The following is a 12,230-nucleotide window of genomic DNA, read 5'->3' on the forward strand; positions in this document are numbered from 1 at the left end:
TCGGTAACACCTAACCCTGCGGAGGAACCACGCATAAAGGTGGCAATAGGTGACAAAACATTTTCCTTCCTAGTTGACACAGGGGCCACTAGATCCTGTATTAGGGAATGGAAGTTCAATTTGTCAGGCAATGCCATGCACACTCAAGGATTCTCTGGGGCTTGAGGGGTGGTTCCTTTTACTGATAACATCTCCTTATGGGTTGGAGATCACAACCTATCCCTGCCTTTGTTATACTCAAAACAATCACTCACCAGTGAATATACTAGGGCGAGACATAATGAGCAGGTTGAATATGACCATTTCTTTCACTGACAACGGAATAGTATGCTCGACACCAGGTATATACATGCTCACAACACGACATATACTTCAGGCATACTGTGGCAAGACAGTTGCAAGGGCAGAACCAGTGGACGGGGAGATCTCCCAATATGGGACAGACATGGCAATAGCATGGCTACCGGGGATTGAGGGTAAAGTATGGAGGAGGCGAGCAGCATATATCTTCAGGCCAGAAACGCCCACGAGTGAGGAGGAAGGGGCAACAATATCAGTAGCCTTCGAAAGCATTGTAGCAAACAAAGATTGGATTGAGGTTCAGGCCCAGGATGGGGAAGGAAAGGCATGGAGGGCTATGATAGCACTGGCAGACAGATGCAGGTTGATGCAGTTGTCAGACGAGGAACTGTTCTCGGACGAAGTAGGAGATGGAGAGATGGTGTTCCAGATGAACGTCTACGTGTGGCTAACTGTGACATACCAGGAGGTGGCCCCGAAAATAGCAATGGCACTAGAAATGCCCATCCCCACGCAATCAGATTTATACGAAGAATATTTGGCCGCTGTCCCTGCCTCACTATGGATTACTAGTCCCTATGATGTGGGATGCATAAAGAGTATTGGAGGGGTAAAAATAAAAATACAAAAGGCTGCAATGCTGCCCAGAGTGAAACAGTACCCATTGTCCAAAGAAGCTGATGAAGGGATTTATGAGACAATAAGTGCCCTATTGGAAAGAGGAATATTGGTACCATCAGAGTCACCATGCAATACTGCGGTATACCCCGTGTGGAAGGCTAAGGGAGGGTCCTGGCATTTCATACAAGATTTGAGACCACTTAACCACATTGTAGAGGCAGAGTACCCGGTAGCAGCTAACCCCACCACAATACCACAATATTGTGTGGGATACCAGAAGAGGCATTACAGTTCACTGTGATCAACCTCAAGAATGCGTTCTTCTCAATACCACTGCACCCTGACATGCAAGATCTGACGAGTTTCACATACTGCAACACAAAATGGAAACACACTAGGTTACCCCAAGGATACTGCGAATCACCATCCATCTTTAACAGAGTTATTCAGATGGACCTGGGGAATGTCGAGCTTGAAAGCACAGTGTTGTTGTATCTAGATGATATTCTCATCTGCAGAACCACTGAGGAAAAGTGTAAGAAGGACTCTGTAAAAATGCTCACAGTACTGGCCGAGAAAAGGTACAAGGTTCACAAGGGAAAGCTGCAGTACTGTCAGGAACAGGTCCTATACATAGGGCAAATTATCTCACAGAAAGGAAGGAGCATCGCACCACAAAGGGCACAAGCAATAAGGAACATGCCACAGCCACAAACGATCAGGGAATTGCAACAATTTCTGGGCCTGTGCAACTACTGCAGAGCATGGGTTTTTGACTACAGCACATACATATGGCCCCTACTGGTGGCTCTCCGAGAGGCACAGAGGGGGGCAAGGAAGTTGGGATGCACAAGAGAAATTACCGATGCATTCAATCAACTTAAAGAGGCCTTTTCAACGGCACCAGTACTGGGCACCCCCAACTATGAACATTAGTTCTACATCTCACATTGTGATGGTAGGCAGTACTAACACGAAAGACAAGCATGGGACACAAACCAATAGCATTCTACAGCGGGCACTTAGACCCAGTAATGATGGGACACTTCCCGTGCGAACAACACTTGGCTGCTGCAGCTTTAGCAGTAGAAAAATCATCTTCAATTGCTATGGGCTTCACCACCACACTATACGTGGAACACGCCCTCTTCGTGATCCTGCCCAAACCAAAAAACACACTGACTACTCAGAGAGCAACAGGGTATGAAATTATTTTGTTGAGGCCTGTGTTGAAAATAGTCAGGTGCAGCAATATTAATCCAACACAGTTCATAGCAGAGGAAGTGGCTGAAGGTGAATATGCACACGATTGTATACATGTAATTGAATACTACTCATCCACCCGGAAGATAGAAGAAAATGCCCAAGAGGGGGGTTAGGTACTGTACATTGATGGGTCATCAACAATTGATCAAAGTGATGGTATAAGGAGGACAGGAGCAGCTGTAGTGTGATTAAAGGAGGATTGGACATATGTACCGGTGAAATGTGTTAAACTACCCCAACAATATTCAGCGCAGGCAGCAGAATTGGTAGCTCCCATTTTGGCTTTAGAAGAAAGCAATGGCAAAAGACTAACAATATATTCAGATATTGCCTACGTCGCTTTGGCATTGCACTCTGGCTTAATATGATGGCTCAGAAGGGGATTTAGGGGAGCAGATGGTACCCCAGTGCAACATGCTCTCCTCCTGAGTGAACTAATAGAAGTAATAGCATACCCAAACGAGGTTGCACTGGTGAAGTGCCAAGCACACACGAAAGGGGAAGACCCAACATCACGAGGTAATGAAACAGCAGACGCACATGCAAAATATGCTGCGTACTTTCACAAAATATGGGACCTCCAAGAAAAACAAAAAGATAAGGGGAGGGCAAAACATATGATAATGGAAGATGGGTACACACACATCCCAGAGACACAGATTATGGAACTCCAGGCGGCAGCCCAAATGGCAGAAAAGGAATTGTGGGTTAAAAGAGGATGCACTATGTCCCTCACAGATGCGCTATGGCGACAGAATAACACAGGAAAAGTTGTTATGCCCCTGGCCCTATGGAAAACAGCACTGGCCCAACTACACGATCCCACTCATACAGGAAAGGAAATAATTGCAGCACGAAGTAAAGAATCATGGCTCTGACCCAAGCTAAACTCACACGTTGCAAACTTCATCAGCAACTGTCTCACTTGCCAACAATTTACAGCCGGTCACATGCTGCAAGTGATCAAAGGAACACTATCATGGCCTGAAGGACCCTTCCTGCACATTGACTACGTCGACATGATCAACGTATGTCAAGGATACGATACATGATTGTAGTAGTGTGCCCCTTTTCAAGGTGGATTCAGGCTGGCCCGTGCTCCCAAGCCGACGCATTTAGGGCAGCAACATTTTTAGTAAGGGAAGTCTTCCCGAGGTGGGGGGTTTGCAAAGTATTAAGATCAGATAACGGACCCCATTTTGTGAATGAATTATTTCAGCACATAACTGCCCTGCTCCGGATTAATCATAAATTCGCCTATGCGTACCACCGACAAGCCAATGGCGTCTGTGAACGCCTCAGCGGCCTCTTGAAAGAAGCAATAGCCAAGACACAGCAAGCAACCAAAAAGAGTTGGCTCTATTGCCTTCCTCTGGCTCTGTTTGAGTTTAGAAACAAGCCCGGTTCGGACCACCACCTCACACCCCATGAGGTGGTGACTGGACGCCAAATGCACCTCCCACTCACCCCACCAACAAGAGCAATATATGACTGCGAAGGAACAGATACTGCTTTTGGTGTAGAAATGTATGAGTATGTCTCTTCCCTGGTTACTAGTGCTTCCTTTATCTCTCAACAGATTCAACGGACACAGGGCGGGTCAGAGAACAATCAATAGGAAGCAACCAACAACGAGGAGCAGACTGGACAGTGGGTAGTGAAAGAAGGAGACACAGTTCTCCTTAGAAACTATCGAAGAAAGTGGAATGCCCCTAGATTTATGAGGCCCCATACTGTTGAAAAAGTGGCCCCCAGGGCCGTTAAGTTAGTTGATAAAGACGTTTGGACACATAACCACGACATCAAGCCCTACAAAGCACAGACCTTGCCCCACCACTGCAGCGACAGGGCCAACAACCGACAATGACAAGGACACAGCACAAACGCCAGCTACACCCAAGGACATAAACGGAAAACCACCCATAGCACATCCCATGGTTACGAGGTCCCAGACACAATACGTCCCCACGGCAATGTTAATAAACATTTAACTATGATGGTGATATCGGAATGAGGAAATTAAGTCTAAACTAAGGGCACTTAACAGCAAGTAGTAAGAAGAATTACGACGAGGATATCTGCAATACACACAACGCTGTGTAAACACGTGCATGCTCTCTTCTCCTTTTTGTCTCTCACATGCAGGTATCGCGCATTGTAATTATTGTATGCAAACATCTGATAAAAAACCTCTGCCACTGCCCAGGCCCAAATACTACCCACCGACGACCTGCCATAAGCATTATCACACCAATTTGTATATAAAATTAAGAGGCCAAAGTACTTAAGGCCCAGACGGCTACGCGTCTACTACAACACATTCCTCCTATTAATATTACGCTCATATCAACACCTCAAGGCAGCTTTACCTGCCCTGACAGATAGGATGGTAATGAAGGCGTGGGAGGAGCTTTTCGCCTGGGCATTGAATGATAACTTGATACGCAGGCTTGAATAACAAATACTAACAAAATGAATGCAGAATTTTAAACATTTTCAGGCAGGCACCTATACCATCTAAAGTAAAATAGCTGCAGGACGGCAGCACAGGTAAAGGTAAACATGCCAGTGGTTATAGCAACTGTAATAAAAATGTTGGGGATATTTTTGACCACTGGTCTGATAACTACCGCTGTCTGGAAGGCCTACTATGCTTTATAGGTGACTGTAAAATCCAATGCTAACATTCTCCCTACCCCAGCTGCCAAGAACACTGTGTCAGGTGGTACGAGTAGCATGGGACTAAACATAAAAAGAGGTAAACGTAGTGTTTCCATCGATGTACATGGGGTGGACACATATCTTACTGAATCCGCACACGTCTCTAACAACATGTGGTATAAACACATGTTCAAAATTGCTAAGGACACCACAAAGGACAACTGCTACGTGTGCTCATTGATCCCATACACCATGAGCGCCTCCAGAACATTTGTGGCAACTGAAGTGCCAGCGACCACAGCTGAATGTCTCCTATATTTAGCCTTTCAAACACGAGGACGATTCCAGGGAAAGACGGCAACACTAAGATGGAAATCAAGGTCAACATACCCATACGAAGATAACTTCATCAACAGACTACCGATGTTTGACAACTATTGGCAGTTGTCCAAAGGGCTGCAACACGTAACCGACGGACCTGACAAAGGGGAAACAAAAGACGTGACACTGAACTACCTGCCATGTAAATGGAACGCAAGACAGATTGGAGGTGAACCAGGATGCTGGGAAAGACCACTAATACTGATCTGTGGCAAGGTATATACAAAGAACGGATGGGCAGATGGAGTTGTGGGAAGCAAGATACTGACATTGGCAAAATCCTCAGTAATGACAGTACACAAAGAAAATGACAAGTGCTACAAGGAGTGGGCAAAGAGAGCGGCACTACTAACATGGTTGGAAAAAGAAGAGGAACCCATAACGATAATTCCTATTGCAGCTCCCACACTCTGTTACCAGCACGATGCAGAAGTTGATGTTGGAGTAAATGAAGGGTGTAAAAGAACAATAAAGCTTCCTGGGGGAGGAGCGGGGACAGTAGTACTGATGGACCACTATTGGGCCTGCGGAGCAAAAGCTTACAACAGTCTACTACAGTCATGGAATGGGGTATGTACTATGGTACACACCAACGTACCCTCCCTGGTAGTACCGCAGAAACAAATCAACATGGAAAACTTCCCTAAGATGGGTGAAGGAAACAGAAGAAAAAGAAGGTCCCTCGGGCAAGTGGACAGCACATCACAGAGTGACACCACCCCAGAAAAACCACTGTCGAGAATAAAAAGACAAGGAGAACCACTCACAGGAAATTACCTCTGGGGAAGGTCAGAAACAGCATTGAGTGACATCCCACCAGTGCACAGATTATTCAGTAAAGCAGCAATGCTCTTTTCCTCTGTAATACATCCAGGAGTACAGGCGTATGCAAATGCAAAATGGCTACAGATAACCAGGTGGGAGCTGATGATGATGATCAACTCGACAGTAAACGGATTTAACGCAATAAAAGAAGAACTAAGAGCAATAAGGATGTTAGCCCTACAGAATAGGTATGTGCTGGACCTTCTAACAGTTATGGAAGGAGGTGTTTGCGCCAAAATTGGGAGTTCCTGCTGTAGTTCATTCCTGCGAATTACGAGGATAACTGCACTCTATCTGTAGGAGTATCACAACTGGCCAAGATGCATGCGAAGATGGAAGAAGAAGCTAAGGGGTTGAAAAAGGATGGTAGCTGGTTTTCATACCTCTGGTCCTGGATGCCGTCATGGTTAGCGGATGGACTCAAGGTTTTGGCTGGATGCATGGTTCTGGGACTGGCTTCACTGATGGGAATAAAACTATAGACGGCAAGGTCAAAGCGTACTGCAGAGGAAATGATCAGCATGTACATCCTAATGCCCGCCGACAACGACCTACACACAGACATCATCATCAAGGAACGTGAACGACTGCACCAACAGATAGTGGAAGCAGACTTGTACCCACCATCCATAAAAGTTGAAAATCCACAGAATCCGAGAGCTATGTTGGAAAATGGGTCTATTGTAAGCCCGGTGGTGGATGTGTGTATATGTACTGGTCGTTTGAAGATCACATGGACCGGTACAGACACCTGGCAGGAATAACGAAGGTATGGCGAGTAAGAGGAGAGAAAAGAGTGGATACTTTTGTGGTCGACAAGTCGACCAGAGGGGGGACTGAAGAAGGAAAATGGGACGGTCCCTTCCCCCGACCTCCATACAAACTATGGCCAATGACATCACAACCCAAGCACCTGCAGCAGGATGAGTGCGACCCTTTGTCTGCCGCCCCAGACATCAAGATCCACTGTGGCCATGCCCCACCTCCACAAGCCAGCCGCACCTCATACAGAGCACGAGGTGGGAAACCAGGTGGAGCTGAGGCCAACCATATGGACCAGCTCGACTAAACGTCACAAACAAATACCGCCATCATTAGAGATGACATGACGACATAGCCACGACAGACAGAAACACACGTGCTGCCAGGCACCTGCATCAGACAGGCACAAACCCACACGAAGAACACGCTCAGTGCTATGACTTAGAGGACCGCGCACACTCACAGACATGCATCGTTATTATTTTTCACATGGGCCAACTACCACATTGCAGAAATGCAAGACGCCAGAACAGCTTGTGTACATGCTTGCAGACACTTCATACTACTAAAACCCTGAAGATAACACCCTGTAGATGGACTGATGTATAAGGACACAATTTGCACCCTCACAACCTCGCCTTATGGGCTTTATACCGCCATATATAACCAGGCCAAGGTAGGCCGCAAACCATAGTCCCGAGACCCGGAGCAGCTCAGACGGAGCTACAGGGTGCTGATAATGCAGAACAACCCTGACTAGAGCCCCACAGCCAAAGTTGCAAAGTTGCAATCAACATGCCACTCTCTCAATGCCAAGGTTACACCTGCCACTGCTAAAGACTCCTCGGAGCAGAAATACAAATTAAATCCCCATAATTCTGCCACAGCCACAGTCTCTCAACACGTGACCAGGCTGACCTGATACAATGCCAAGTTCCAAGGACTAAAGAAGCTCTGGGGTCTCACGTCTGGGACCCAACCTGCAACAAAGAAGTAACAAGTTGGACACCGGCAGTGATGGGAAAGGAGCGCTGTAACAGCAAGTAGCAAGACCTGTCCATTGTCCTCCACTGACACATAGTCACACATTGTTGCCAGCACCAGGTACATCGCAAGCTGGGAACAACGATGGTCCCAGGCTTGGGGGCTCACGGATGGACCAATCAGGACACAAGGGGCTAACCACTGACAGCACCACAACACAACCAATCACTAACTCTCTCCTTGTAACTATTTTCATGTAGCATTTCTTAGGGACAACCCAAGCGTACCACCTGACCCCTTCTCTACCAATAACTTTTCCTTCTATATGGTTCTATACTGACCCTACCACTCGGGGAACCAACCCAGGGTAGCGTTTGGTTTGGGGATGAGTTTTCACAGGTGACGCACATTGTGGCGTCACTCAGCTAGAAAAAGGGCCTGCGAGCCCATTTTGATATGAGAAGTTCCTGGGTACCTATGCTCTTTGAACCTGTCCCTCTCTGTTTCTATGCAATAAACAGCAGTAACCCTTTGCTCTTGTGTGTGCCTCCTACTCCTTTGGGACAAGGAAGGAGTTGGGGGCTTCCCACTGCTGGGGGTCCGCGGACAGCACTGCCGACCTCCACAAAATTACCCCAACAGTGCGGAGAGTGTGTTATCTTTCAGTCAGTCAGTTAGAATTGGACTGTTGTTATTTTTAAACAGAAATGTTATTTTTCTTTCTCACATGTGCAAGTGGTAATTACTGATGGAGGGAAGGTTGACCTGCTATTGTGATATTATTTGCGCTATGTGCTTTCTGTCTCTTCTCTTAGATTACATTTTGTAACAGCCTCATGCTTCAAGGTCTTGGTAAGATAAATTAATGTTTTCACTATGAACAAAGATGACATGTATCTATTGTAACTGGTTTTAACTGTGCATCCAAAACCTATTTTTACATTATAACATGTACATAGAAATTGCAAAAACTGAATTAGTGGGATTGTATTCTTGTGTCTATGTGAATTATTTCAAAAGAGGGGAAATAATTAGAAAGTGTCATAGTGCACCCAATGGCAGTAAAATATTTCCCACATGTGGTAAAGTGGGAGGTAAGGTTGGGAACCAGCTAGCAAGCTAGAAAACATATGATGCATGTGTTTGTGTGTCTCTGCTGTGCATGCTGACAGCTGAGCAGATCCATCAAAGACGGTAGGCCGGTTTCGTAAATAAGTTACAGGCAAAACAGCTGATTCTGCTCTGTCCCTATAAGTACGAAGTCCTTTAGTATGAAGTACGAAGTACACTTACAGTCAACCCTAAACAGAGTATAAATATAAGCGAGGGGAGACTTGTCTCATCATATAGGGTATTACCATTACCATAAGTATGCTCACCACTATTATATAACAGCACTAAAATACCACCATTTCTAAATACGCCCCAAAATATGCAAGAGCCCTCAAACAAAAACCCTAACAGTGCGCAAGTGCCATGGTGGCTAACTTTACAAAATGGTTTCACAGGTCTGGACACTTAAAGCACGAAGTGCATCAGATATGTCTGTGGTGCATATGGTTCTGTACAAGATCATTTGGGGGCCACATTTTTCTCCATACTGACTTTTCTAGTGTCATTAGTGGAAAATAGCAGTTTACCATAGACACATCAAAAAAATAAAACTGCAGCACCATATGCATACAGCTAGTTCCTATTAAGATTTATCTCCACGGCCGGTCCTAGAATTTCTAAGGCCTAGTTGAGCAAAGGACATGCAGACGCCCAATTTGCAAATGTACTGACATGTTCAAAAGTGACATTGCATTAAAGAATGCAGCAAGGCATGTCATTAATCTCTGATACTCAAGATCTTCATGGGAGGGGTCATTGCAAGATGCATGAGTGAGGCTTTTATTTTTTTTATATTGCATAACTTGCAAACTGAATTCCTTCTAGTGACTCACAACTTTGGCAAATAGGAGAGAGAGTGAGATTGAATGGTGAAGATGAGATTTGAGTCTAATCTGCAAATGTATTCTCCTGATCACATATCTTCACAGGCCTAGCTCTAGTTTCTACACACATTTGTCATAATTTGGGTTTTAATAATTAGTTGTATGGTGATTACTTGAACAGTACACAACGTACATATTCATCCTGACAACATAGAACAGTTATAGCCATTTTGTGCACAAAAAGGGCATGCTTTATATCTTTATTTTTTCCATCCTGAATGGAAGTTTACAATATCAACATGCAAATTAATGTGAGCCCAAATAAATACTTTGGGTTTTGAACTGTATTGTCAAGATTGTAGTCATTACTTCACACAGATTTTTGCTTGTTATGCACCTCTTCCATTTATTATTACCCAACATTTGCACCTCTTACAGTATAATAGTCAGCTGGCCATCTACCACTAATCACCTCCTTTTAATCTCTGCTGAAATAAGGTGATGTGTTAAGAAGCTTTTTGATAGACCATCGGGGCATCCACTGTGTTGCTCTCTGTTTGAAATCTGACATAAAATAAGAGAAAAACAGCTCATCCACTCAGGCCACTGAGGCATGGGAAGGCTATGAGTAGCTGATCCGGTAGGCAGACAAGCAAATTCATATCTTTCTCGCATACTAGACTGGTTGTTTGCAAGTCATAGGACACAGGCCATTAATAAAAGAGAGTCCCACAAAGTACAGGATGTTGGTCAGCAAGTGGGGGTGTTATTTACAGAGAAAATGACAACATATATTGTGTACTTAACTTCATCAAAGTGTTTTGCAGTGGTAAAGCTTGCATTTGTTGTGTGAGCTTTACCATAAATGTTATATATTTTGCCATAGATTATTGGTGCAGAATCATGTAAATGACTTACAGTGAGAATAATGACATATATTGCAGGCACAGATTCATGAAAGTGACAGCGACTATAGTGGCATTCATTGGTGCAGCATCAAAGTGACTAACAATGGGAATAAAGTCATATATTGGCACAGCATCATAAGAGTGATGGGGCAATGATGTCTTCCATTGTAAATTCATCTTCATGGAAATTAGTTACAGTGGCAATGTTGGCATATCTTGTGAGCTCAGGTTGTTGAAAGTGATTTGCAGTGGTCACATTAACATGTATTGTGAGCACAACATCAAAGCAAATTACACTGCAAATGATGCCCTATATTGTGTGTGTGAGATCATCAAAGTGATTTACAGTGAGTGGCAATGGCTGCATATTGTGGGTGCAGCATCACAACAGTGATATTCAGTGGAACTGCTGGCATCTATTGGATGTGCATTATGAAAGTGATTTATCAATGCCGCCACATATTGTGGACACATGAATCATGAAAATGTTGTAAAATTCCCCATGTCAACCTATATGTAAAACCATTAAATTCTCAGGGCAAAACCCCCTAAAGCCTTCTAAATTACTCAGGGTTCCCTCACTAATCTTGGCCGCTCACCCTAATTCAGAGGACATGTTAATACCCCACTAAAACAAATAATCAGCACTCGTCCTTAATCAATTTTGTATAATGTTGGTCCCTTCAGGGCGCCACCCAACCCGGCACCGAAAGCTGCCATTGGGATAGAATCACAATAGTGTGAACTCAAACCTCAAAGTTGGAGAAAATATAGCTGAAGGTTCAATCAATTTTGTGACCAGACTTACAACACACAACTCTTCCATCGTCCGCAGTCAGATTGCATAATTGATAGTGCTGAATGCCACAAATAAATTCAAAAGGACTAGGCCAGTTGACAGACCTAAGTCACCTGGATTCGAATATCATTGAGGGTCTAAAACAAGAGGGACACTGCTCCCAGCACAGGCATGAAGCCAGCTTGGATGCAGTCTAAGAGGTTGTGGGATTTAACATAGTCCTCAAGTTGCGATGTTACCACCTTTTCAAGTAGTTTGACGGAATAAGGGCGATTTAAAATATGGCACTAGTTGGCAAGATCTGCTGTTTCCATTGCACGTTTTTTAACAAAGGGTTATGATTTCTCTCTTCAGGGTGTGGGCACCACTGTTTGTAACAGAGATTCATTTATGATAAAAGAGTGGGTAATATACTAGGACTGAGAAAGTTCCTTAAATAATGCGGCTGGGTCAGGGGTCTAAAAATGAACGTAAGCATTTGCGGTTTCTCACTTGTCACATACAGTGTTCTGCATTTATTTGTGAGAAAGCAGCAGGCTTATGACGTGTGAAAATGCTTGTTGTAAGTAATGGAATCTGCAGAATCATAGTAAGGAGCCAAGTTGGTTGAAACAGCTCGACTATCTTCCTGTATTTGCTCCATTTTATTTGGAAAGAATTCAAAGTTTTTATTTTCAAATAAACAAAATACCACAAAAATTGAATAGATGATAATAACAATAATCCGACAAGCATCTGAAACATGTTAACACGCACAATAACATATCAAATCAAAACAGTAACAAG

The sequence above is a fragment of the Ambystoma mexicanum genome, chromosome 6p (genome assembly GCF_040938575.1).
Source record: "Ambystoma mexicanum isolate Mex_15411 chromosome 6p, UKY_AmexF1_1, whole genome shotgun sequence".
Taxonomy (NCBI): Eukaryota; Metazoa; Chordata; class Amphibia; order Caudata; family Ambystomatidae; genus Ambystoma; species Ambystoma mexicanum.